Source organism: Rana temporaria, chromosome 9 (assembly GCF_905171775.1).
Source record: "Rana temporaria chromosome 9, aRanTem1.1, whole genome shotgun sequence".
Taxonomy (NCBI): Eukaryota; Metazoa; Chordata; class Amphibia; order Anura; family Ranidae; genus Rana; species Rana temporaria.
Genome location: NC_053497.1, coordinates 48,543,967 through 48,556,284, shown reverse-complemented (window position 1 = coordinate 48,556,284; position 12,318 = coordinate 48,543,967). Strand labels below are relative to the sequence as shown.

The 12,318-nt window shown below is 44.8% G+C and overlaps 1 protein-coding gene across 1 annotated transcript in view; it reads right to left on the bottom strand.

Annotated features, from left to right (window-relative positions):
* Nucleotides 1-9,342, bottom strand: part of CAPNS1 (calpain small subunit 1) — a 40,333-nt gene extending 30,991 nt beyond the window's left edge. Inside the window, exon 1 of the mRNA XM_040323382.1 lies at nt 9,236-9,342. The gene's annotated coding sequence lies outside the window, so the exon portion shown is untranslated. The remainder of the gene's footprint in view (nt 1-9,235) is intronic.
* Between the last annotated feature and the right edge of the window lie 2,976 nt (nt 9,343-12,318).

Genomic DNA, 12,318 nt, shown 5'->3' with positions numbered 1-12,318 from the left:
AATGTTATCCTAGGTGTCCATGCACATTAGGACGTTAAGAGGCATATTTTGAGTTAAATGTTTAGAGGCAGGGAAAAAATAAATAAATAAAAAATTCTAGTTTACATTTCTGATTGGAGCTTGCAGGCAGAAAAAAATAAAATAAAACCACCAGTTGTCTAAACTTTGTACAAAAAATTGCATATATATATATATATATATATATATATATATATATATATATATATATATATATATATATATATATATATATATATATATATATATATATATATATATATATATATATATATATATATATATATATATATATATATATATAATATATATATATAATATATATATATATATATATATATATATATATAATATATATATATAATATATATATATATATATATATATATATATATATATATATATATATATATATACACGACTAGCAGAAGTAGCCAGAGTCGCAGAAGGTGCTTTACCATGGTTTTCCTCTTTTCTTGGAAACCGATCACAAACAGTGAAACTGGGATCTTTCACGTCGGAAAAGCGCACGGTGCCATGTGGAGTCCCCCAAGGATCCCCCCTGTCACCGGTGCTGTTCAACATCTATCTTCGCCCTCTCTTTGATATTATCAGTAGCCAAGAACTACTCTATCACTCTTATGCAGACGATATGCAATTGTATTTTCACATCTGCCACAAAAAGGATCATCATCCCAGATTAGAGAAATGTCTCTCTTCAATAGAAAACTGGATGACTAAGAGTTATCTTAAACTCAATAGCTCTAAAACAGAACTTTTTATGTTTCACGCCAGTCGGAAGAGTCAACTGGCAACAAACTGGATACCACCGCCCATTCTGGGCCAAATCATCACCCCTAGCTCCAAAGTCAAAAGTCTAGGAGTCACTTTTGACACCTTCATGACAATGGACGCACAAATAGGGTCAGTAGTCAGCGGATCGCACCATTTGATGCGCCTACTACGCAGACTTATTCCATTTATCCCCAAAGAAGACGTAGCAGTCGTGGTGGGAACAATTGTGAATTCCAGACTGGACTATGCAAATGCCCTTTACCTCGGGCTCCCTAAGTACCAAATCGCTCGTCTACAAGTCGTACAGAATACGGCCGCAAGACTTGTGACTGGGAAAAAATCATGGGAATCAATCTCACCTTCGCTGAGAACCCTTCACTGGTTGCCAGTGAAAGACAGAATTGCATTCAAAGCACTCTGCCTGACACATAAGTGCATCCATGGGAAGGCTCCGCGATATCTATGCGACAAGATCAAACCTCACAATTCCAACCGCGTTCTGCGATCCACCGACCAAAATCTGGTCAAGGTTCCAAAAACCAAATACAAGTCCAAAGGAGAAAGAAGGTTTGCTTTCCAGGGTCCTAGACTATGGAACGCTTTACGCTTTACCAACCAGCATTCGGTTGGAGCAAAACCACCTGACTTTCAGAAAGCAGATCAAAACTCTGCTCTTCTGATGTCTTGAGACACGAACAACCAGCGCCCAGAGGCGATTCAGTTCGCATGTGCCGCGCTATATAAGTTTTTCATTCATTCATATTTATTTATTTATTATACACACACACACACACACACGTTTTTTACTCCCGAGAAAACAGTTTTTTTTTTTGGTTTTTTTAAGCCCCGTGTGCATGGAGCCTTAGGCAGTTCTAAAAGGCCAAAAGGGGGTCCAACCCGCTACTACTAGCAAGGTGTACCTAATAAGGTGGCCGGTGAGTGTATATAGGTAATGCAAAGTGCAGGAGGAGTTAGAGCTCAGTTATGCTTTTATTGTCATCTATGGCTCCATTTAGAAAATATTTCCTCACTTCCTGTGTAGGTGACAACATTCTGTCCGTAACCATTGTACCACAACGCCCCCCCCCCCCCCCCCCAAAAAAAAAACATAAGTGCAATGATGGATGCGCTGTCTGACAAAAAAAAACAGAAAGAGAATTATATTATATTTTTATATATAAAAAATATTTTACCCAAAAGGGAGATACTGTATATACTGGAGTATAAGCCAAGTTTTTCAGCGCTGAAAATGCCTCCCTCTGCTTATACTCGAGTCATCTTTTTGCGTCGGACCTACGGCCGGGGAGCACCAATTTTTCAAAGCCAGTGCCCATTCCATAGACTCCCATGTTAAATGGTAATTTCTCAGGTGATTTTGGGGACCCGGAACCGGCCGGTCGTAGGATCCCTGGACCCGGAACTTGGCACACATGTAGCCCCTTTTCTCATCTACAAGTGTGCAAAGATTTTTGTCTGGGGAACCTACGGCTGGGGAGCACCGATTTTCAAAGCCGGACACCACTCCCATGTTAAACGTCAGTCTAGTCATGGACACAGTGAGGCATGCAGATGGACACCCTAGGCTTATACTCGAGCCAAATAGGTTTTCCCATTTTTTTGTGGTAAAATTAGGTGCCTCGGCTTATATTCGGGTCGGCTTATACGCGAGTATATATGGTAATAGTTTTTACTACAGCATGTAAAACATGAGCCACTCTATATTTATTTCGCTTCTCGGGGGAAGATCCAGACTCTGATCCTTCCACCTCCTATTGGCCAATTACAGTGATTGTTGGTTTCATTGGGATTGCTGCCAGTTTTAAACTGGGGTGCAAACCACAGAAATACAGAAAGGAGCACCAGATCGAAAACCGATATTGTCTTAAAAAAAACAAGCAACGCGTTTCAGGTGAACACCATTCCGATCACTGGGTCTTCTTGCCAATTTCTAAGGAAGATGCTGGGAGTGAAAGCCACTGACGTCTATATGGTGATCAGTCATTTCCAGCTCCTGGTTGGAGCGGTTATACTAGTCTGGGTGTGTGTGCGGCAGATATCCCGAGGCAGCTCTTTCAAGGCTTATTTACTGGAATGCAAGTTCATGTCCTATTTGCATAAAACCCAAAGTAACCAATCAGCAATGTCAGATCTCTGCACATTGAAGTACTCCTCTTGTGTTCATGCATTCTCTGCATTAAAGTGGTTGTAAATCTCAGACATGAAATATGAACAAAGCATAGCCCTCTGTTCCATAGGTCTTCAAACTACGGCCCTCCAGTTGTTCAGGAACTACAATTCCCATCATGCCTTGTCATGTCTGTGAATGTCAGTGTGTTACAATGCCTCATGGGATGTGTAGTTCTACAACAGCCGTAGTTTGAGGATCCCTGCTCTTTAGTGTAGGGTCGAAACAACGAATCGATTCATCGACAACTAATCAATCAATTTCATAATCTAATCAATAGGCCAGTAGCATTAAACGGGTAAAAAATAAAAAAAATAAATAAAAAAGGGAGCAAATAATCGTTACTGTTAATACTATATCAATATTAAAACGAAAAATCTTTGTACATTCGCTGAATGAAGGCATGTTGTTTGAATTCAATTCAATTCACTTGCTTTTAACATTCAGTTTTAAAATTAATGTAATTTCTGAACGAAAACCACTTACACCGTCTGAAAATTCCTTTCACCAAGAAGTTTTCTAATTTCTAAATTTTCCCATCACTGTGGTTTAAAAAAAAAAAAAAAAAAAGAAGACATTGTTGTATGGCCAGCATACAATGTATTACAGTTCTGTTTGAAAATTTGCAAAACATTCTAACTTTTTTAGATAAAAAATAAATAAAGTGATCTCAGAGTCTGATGGCAAATGATAAAAAAAATAAACTGTAATTGCTTGCATTGCGGACAATCCACAATGTGTGGCAGGTGACGTGGCAAGTGACACGCTAAATACAAGTACACTACTGCTCTCTCAGTTGCGTTATTTATATTTACCACTTCATAGAGATATTTAAGAATAAATTGCCTTTTTTTTTTTTTACTTTACATATTAACTAAATTATACACCACACTTTAAGGTTATTAACTGATTGATTATTCGAAACAATAAAATCTGCCAACTAATAGATTATGACTAATAGATTATCAACCCTACTATAGTGTAGAGCTGCATAATTAAATGTTAAAAAAATTGTGATCTCGATTCAACCCCCCCCCTGAGATCTCCAATGCAGAGTTTGCAGATTCTTTCATATAACAAGTGGAGAGGCTTATCTGCTCCCTCAGCTGTCAAAAGAAAAAATCTGGGCAGTCTGCCAAGTTTTTATTAGGAAACATTGTAACTAAGGCCCCCTTCACACTGGGGCAAGAGCCGCGGTGGCGGAATAGCGCCGGATTTGGTCGCTAGCGGTGCAGTATTAACCCCCGCTAGCGGCCGATAAAGGGTTAATACCGCCCGCAATGCGCCTCTGCAGAGGCGTATTGACGCGGTTTCCCATTGTTTTACAAGGGAAGGAGCGGTGAAGGAGCGGTATACATGCCGCTCCTCTCACCGCTCCAAAGATGCTGCCGACAGGAGGTTTTTTTCTCTCCCGCCAGCGCATTGCCTCAGTGTGAAAGCCCTCGGGCTTTCACATGGAGGTTGCTGGGCAGGAGTTTTTCAGGCGGTATAGCAGCGCTATTTTTAGCGCTGTACCGCCTGAAAAACTCCTCAGTGTGAAAGGGGTCTAATGCTGGCCATACACGGGTCGGATTTCGAAAGAACTTTTGAAAAAAAAATTGTGTGTTTTGTGATCCGATGGTGCCACCATCGATTTTGAAATTCGACCGACCAAACCTTTAATTTCACTTTCAAACCTTTAATTTCAACCTACAGAAAAGGATATTCGTGTCCGGGAACCTTCTTTTCTTTCCGGGTACCTTCTTTTCTTTCACATGCGCAGTTCTTTTTCGATTACATTTTTTGCACGATTCTCCCATCATTGATTCGAAAATCGTTTGTTTTTCAAAAAATAACCAACATGTTGGATTATTAAAATTTGATGGCCGCACAATAAAAGAAGAAGGATTGGCTGTTGCTGTAGCCCACTAATGGTGCGAAATACGAACAAAAATTCTTAGATAAGATTTTTGAAAAAAAAAATATTTCGAAATTCGACCCATGTATGGCCAGCATAACTTCCTTCTTAGATCAAACTTCTGTGTGTAAATGCAGGAAGTTTAACCACTAAGTGCCGGTTCACACAGGGCAACCCGAAATACAGCACGACTTTGCAAGGCGATTTCAGCACGACTTACAACGCGACTTAAAGTTGCCTTGGCTGTGGCCAATCACAGAATAATCAGCTCTGTGGGAGGAAGGGGTTTGCCAAGTAAACTAGGGTTGTCCTGATACCGATACTAGTATCGGTATCAATACAGAGCATTTGTGCGAGTACTTGTACTCGCACAAATGCTCCCGATGCCTGACCCGATACTTGGTCAGCGGGCGGAGGTTTTGAGCAGAGAGGGCAGGCAGAGTTTGCGAGCGGAGAGGGCGGGTGTATGCTGCTCTCCCCCTCCGGGCGCCGCGTCCCCCTCCGTGATCCTGCTGTCCTCATCCATGCTCTGTGTCCCGATGCCTGTGTCCTCCGTTCTGTGTCCCCTTCGGTGATACTGCTGTCGGCGCTCTGCGTTCCCCTCCGTTTTCCTGCTGTCCTCATCCATGCTCCGTGTCCTCCATGCTCCGTGTCCCCTTCCGTGATGCTGCCATCGGCGCTCTGCGTCCCCCTCCATGCTGCGTGTCCCCCCTCCTGCGCTCTGTTTCCCCTCCATGTCCTCCTCCACTCTCTCTGTCTTCGTCAGGATGGAGAGCGGAGGTAGGAGCCACTAAATCTGGCTCCTACCTGTTCTAAATGAACAGAATCAGTGATCACTGACTCTGTCCATTAATATACGGTAACTGAAACATTGTAACCTGTGATTACGATGCTTCAGTTTATGAATGGAGAGGAGCTTCTGTCCCTTTTTCTGTCTCAAAGGTGAGATGTCAGGGGCCTGACATCTCACCCAAGCCCCCCACAGTGCTAAAAAAAAAAAAAAAAAAAAAAAATGTATATAAAATAAATGAATTGTAAAAAATAAAAAAAACACACTGACACCATCTACTCCCCCCCCCCCCTAAAAAAAAGAAAAAAGCATCGGAAAAAAAACATAACAAAAAATTGTAAAACAAATAAAATACTGACATATGTGCCACTGTCACATGACATAAAAAAAAAAAAAAAAAAAAGTATCGGTAATCGGGTAAGCGAATACTTGAAAAAAAGTATCGGTACCTGTACTCGGTCTTAAAAAAGTGGTATCGGGACAACCCTAAAGTAAACTATTTTATTTTCCTGTAAAGTTGCTTCAGTTAAGACAGGGATCCGACTTTGGAGGCGACTTCCATTGAAATCAATGGGTACAAGTTGCCTTGAAGTTCAGCAGTGTACATTAAGACGGCTCTCATTCACTTCAATGGAATTTCTCATGTCATGCGACTTGGGGCCACACAAGTCAGATACCAAGTCGCGGTAGTGTCAACTGGCACTTAGCCCTGGTTCACACTGGGTACGATTTGGAACAATTTGAGATGCGATTTGACATGTCAAATCGCATCTCAAATCGGCGGCAACTGTCGGCAATGGCACTGTCCTAATCAGTGCGACGCCGCATCTGCGATTTCAAAAAGTAGTTCCTGTACTACTTTTTGCGATTTCGGGCCGCGATTTACATTAAATTGCGGGCGAAATCGCGGCAAAATCGCAGCCGCAAAATCGCGGTAAAATCGCGCATTTTACCGCGATTTTGAATTCGCAGCAGTGTGAACCTAGGCTAAAAGTCGAATTCTTTTTCTGACACTTGTTTCTTAAAAGGGACACTAACGTTAGGTTTGTTTAAAAAAAAATAAAAAAATTGTTATACTGACCTCCACTGTGTGGCTCATTTTGCACACAGTGGCCCCGATCCACATCTTCTGGGGTCCCTCGCTTATCTCTGCAGAGTGCAACTTCAGCTCTCCGCCCACTTTTTTCTGAACTCTCAGACAAGCCTTATATATTATGGACTTTGAATGGATGTAGAGAGGAGAAGACTGCAGAAAAACAGGTAGAACTTATGTAGGGAGATTGGTTTCATCCCTGTGGATCACTTCACTGGGTATATGGAAGGTTTTACAAGCACTTAGAACACCCCACTACCTAATCTACCTGCCCCATCCCTAAACACTTAGTTGCTTCCCAGTACTGTCCTGGCTCCAGCACCACTCTCTTCATCTCCTGATCTCACAGGAGACACTGAGGTCAGTGGAAGCCATAGGCTCCTGCTAGTCAAACCTATGTGAGGAGGAAGCTGGGGTGGGAAGTAAACACTGTGTGTCTATGGATGCACACAGCCTACATGGGAGCACACATGCATATATCTATTTTTGAAGATTTGTGTTTATTTATAAGTTCACTCAAGACATTTAAGGGTTTGATCACATAAAGAGGGAACGCTGCATAATCACTTTTCGAACTCCTAGTCTTGAATAGAGTTATATCAGTGAGTAGGGTAGACTGAATTCATAGCATGTGTATGTTGCCCATAAAGGTGCAAATGAGTAAGCCAAGGCGAAGTCACTGCCTCTCAGATGGAGAATTGGGGAACATCCAGTACACGTGGGCTGAATGACGAGCTGTGCTCTGTGTGTCCATTGACACACACACACAGTATGGCCCTGCCCCTGAATTTGATTGACAGCATTAGAAGCCAATGGCGCTCACTGCTGCCTCTGAGCCGGTGAATAGACAGCTGCTGCTCTCATGCACAGCGCTGAATCAAGATCAGGTGAGCATAAGGAGGGCTGAGGGGGCCGACAATACGAGTTTTATGACCTTAAAGCGGGGGTTCACCCTCAGAGAACACTTTTTCCCCTTAGATTAATGCTCGTTTTGTCTAGGGGAATCGGCTAATTGTTTTAAAATATGATCCGTACTTACCCTTTACGAGATGCATCTTCTCCGCCGCTTCCGGGTATGGGCTGCGGGAATGGGCGTTCCTATTTTGATTGACAGTCTTCCGAGAGGCTTCCGACGGTCGCATCCATCGCGTCACGATTTTCCGAAAGAAGCCGAACGTCGGTGCGCAGGCGCAGTATAGAGCCGCACCGACGTTCGGCTTCTTTCGGCTACGAGTGACGCGATGGATGCGACCGTCGGAAGCCTCTCGGAAGACTGTCAATCAAGAAGGAACGCCCGCTCCCGAAGACCCATACCCGGAAGCGACGGAAGAAGATGCATCTCGAAAACGGTAAGTACGGATCATATTTTAATACAAATAGCCGATTGCCCTAGACAAAACGAGCAGGAAGCTAAGGGGACAAGGGCAACAATTTAATAAATGGGTGAACTCCCGCTTTAATGCATGGAATGCGGTAAAGTGGTAGTAAAGTCAGAAAGTTTTTTATCTTAATGCATTCTATCCATCAAGATAAAAAACCTTCTGTGTGCAGCAGCACTCCCTGGCCCCCTCAATATTTACCTAGGTCCCACCTATGTTTGCGAGTCCCTGGGCCGTCCGAGACTCTCCCTCCTGATTGGCCGAGACACAGCAGCTCCCACTGCTGTCAAAGTCAGTTAGCCAATCAGGGGAAAGAGGGGGCAGGGCCAGGTCGCGGCTCCGTGTTTAAATGGACACATGTAGCACAGCAGTTTTTTTTACCTTAATGAATAGGATGCATAAAGGTGAGGGACCTTGAGGCTTTAAAGACACTTTTAAGAAGGTAAAAAAGACTTTAGAACCACTTTAAAGTGACCATACACCATCCAATCCGATTGTACAAATCTCCTTTAGATGCAGCGAGAGGGGACATGTCCGATCGGTTATGAATGTCGGGATTGTGCAGGTCTGTCCTCTATAGTCGGGGTGTATCTATAGGAGATCATACAATCACACACGGTGTATGGTTAGCTTTACATGGCAGCTGAGCTCCAGATTCCCAGAGATGATCGGATTGGAAAGTTTCTTCCATTTTACATTGTTCTCCATCCCCTGTGAGGCAAGATCCAGACACCCCGTATGTGTGGCCCCCGGACACTGAGCACGCCCTCCACACAATACGATATTCTCATACAACCAGATGGGGGATCTGTCTCACTGTAGATGGGGAGATGATGAGGATTGGCTCTTCCATCTGTAATGATCACTTTGCAGGGATTGGACAGATCTGCAGTGTATGGGGATCCATGATCACACAGCCAGTACAGGCCATACACTGGGCGATCTCAGACCAATCCTATCATATATAATACAACAGTCCCCACCCCCACTCTGTCTGATCACTGTCACACTGCCCCGCCAATCAGAGAATCCCCCCATACTCGGAGGCCAGGCTCAGCAGGCTGGAAGCTGCACTTACCCCGGGGATGCGCTCTTCGGTTCCGGGAATCCGTTCCTCTCCCTCCTCCTTCTTCTCTCCGGACAAGGCGGTGGCTGCGGGACGAGTCGACTGACTCATACGGGTACAGCCTCTGGGCTGTCAGCGCCGACCACTCCCCCAGCCCCCCCTCTCCACCAATCAAACTCATGAATTTACATTTCTGTCCCAGCCCAAGGCACGTAGGAACGCCTATTTAGCTATAGCAGCGAGACCGCTAGAGGCTAATGTTTACGAAAAAAAGTCGCCAAATTCTTCAGCGAGCAGCCATTATTGTGGAGGGTAAAATGTATTGAGGCCAAACTATAAGACTTCAACAACATGGCCCCGGAGCAGCAGACACAATCACATTTTTACTGCATGTATAGTAGCGTATAGTGTACAGCGGGGATACCCCTGCAGGCGCTGGGTGTGTGCTGCAGCGATGATGATGCAGAGAGTAGATAAGAATAAGTGTTCTTCCTGGTAGATATACTGTTACCAACCACACCCCACTATGCAGTACAGTAATCATCTGCAGGATATTACCAGGAAACTGCACATGGGAGGGAGGGGGACCTGTCATCCAGGATGTAGTGTGCACATCACCAGTGTCCACCAAATCACTGTCCACCAAATCACCATACACTAAATCACCATACATCCTGTCACCCTCCACCAAATCACCATACATCCCGTCACCGTCCTCCAAATCACCGTACACCAAAGCACCGTACACCAAATCACCGTACACCAAATCACTGTACACCAAATCACCATACATCCTGCCACCGTCCACCAAATCACCGTCCACCAAATCACCATCCACCAAATCACCGTCCACCAAATCACCATACATCCTGCCACCGTCCACCAAATCACCGTCCACCAAATCACCGTCCACCAAATCACCATACATCCCGTCACCATCCACCAAATCACCGTCCACCAAATCACCATACATCCCGTCACCGTCCTCCAAATCACCGTCCACCAAATCACCATACATCCTGTCACCGTCCTCCAAATCACCATCCACCAAATCACCATCCACCAAATCACCATACATCCCGTCACCGTCCTCCAAATCACCATCCACCAAATCACCATACATCCCGTCACCGTCCTCCAAATCACCATCCACCAAATCACCATACATCCCGTCACCATCCACCAAATCACCATACATCCTGTCACCAGTGTCACCTTCCACCAAATCACCATACATCCCGTCACCATCCACCAAATCACCATACATCCTGTCACCAGTGTCACCTTCCACCAAATCACCATACATCCCGTCACCATCCACCAAATCACCGTCCACCAAATCACCATACATCCCGTCACCGTCCTCCAAATCACCGTCCACCAAATCACCATACATCCTGTCACCGTCCTCCAAATCACCATCCACCAAATCACCATCCACCAAATCACCATCCACCAAATCACCATCCACCAAATCACCATACATCCCGTCACCGTCCTCCAAATCACCATCCACCAAATCACCATCCACCAAATCACCATACATCCCGTCACCGTCCTCCAAATCACCATCCACCAAATCACCATCCACCAAATCACCATACATCCTGTCACCATCCACCAAATCACCATACATCCTGTCACCATCCACCAAATCACCATACATCCCGTCACCATCCACCACATCACCATACATCCTGTCACCATCCACCAAATCACCATACATCCTGTCACCATCCACCAAATCACCATACATCCTGTCACCGTCCACCAAATCACCATACATACTGTCACCATCCACCAAATCACCATACATACTGTCACCATCCGCCAAATCACCATACATCCCGTCACCATCCTCCAAATCACCGTCCACCAAATCACCATACATCCTGTCACCAGTGTCCACCAAATCACCGTCCACCGAATCACTATCCACCAAATCACCATACATCCTGTCACCATCCACCAAATCACCGTCCACAAAATCACTGTACATCCTGTCACCGTCCACCAAATCACCATGCATCCTGTCACCGTCCACCAAATCACCATACATCCCGTCACCGTCCTCCAAATCACCGTCCACCAAATCACCATACATCCCGTCACCATCCACCAAATCACCATCCACCAAATCACCATACATCCTGTCACCATCCACCAAATCACCATCCACCAAATCACCATCCACCAAATCACCATACATCCCGTCACCATCCACCAAATCACCATACATCCTGTCACCGTCCTCCAAATCACCATCCACCAAATCACCATACATCCCGTCACCGTCCTCCAAATCACCATCCACCAAATCACCATACATCCTGTCACCATCCACCAAATCACCATCCACCAAATCACCATCCACCAAATCACCATACATCCCGTCACCATCCACCAAATCACCATACATCCCGTCACCGTCCACCAAATCACCATACATGCTGTCACCGTCCTCCAAATCACCATCCACCAAATCACCATCCACCAAATCACCATACATCCCGTCACCGTCCTCCAAATCACCATCCACCAAATCACCATCCACCAAATCACCGTACATCCTGTCACCATCCACCACATCACCATACATCCTGTCACCATACATCCGTCACCATCCACCACATCACCATACATCCTGTCACCATCCACCAAATCACCATCCACCAAATCACCATACATCCCGTCACCATCCACCACATCACCATACATCCTGTCACCATCCACCACATCACCATACATCCTGTCACCATCCACCAAATCACCATACATCCTGTCACCATCCACCAAATCACCATACATCCTGTCACCGTCCACCAAATCACCATACATACTGTCACCATCCACCAAATCACCATCCACCACATCACCATACATCCTGTCACCGTCCACCAAATCACCATACATACTGTCACCATCCACCAAATCACCATACATCCTGTCACCATCCACCACATCACCATACATCCTGTCACCACCCACCACATCACCATACATCCTGTCACCGTCCACCAAATCACCATACATACTGTCACCATCCACCAAATCACCATACATACTGTCACCATCCGCCAAATCACCGTCCACCA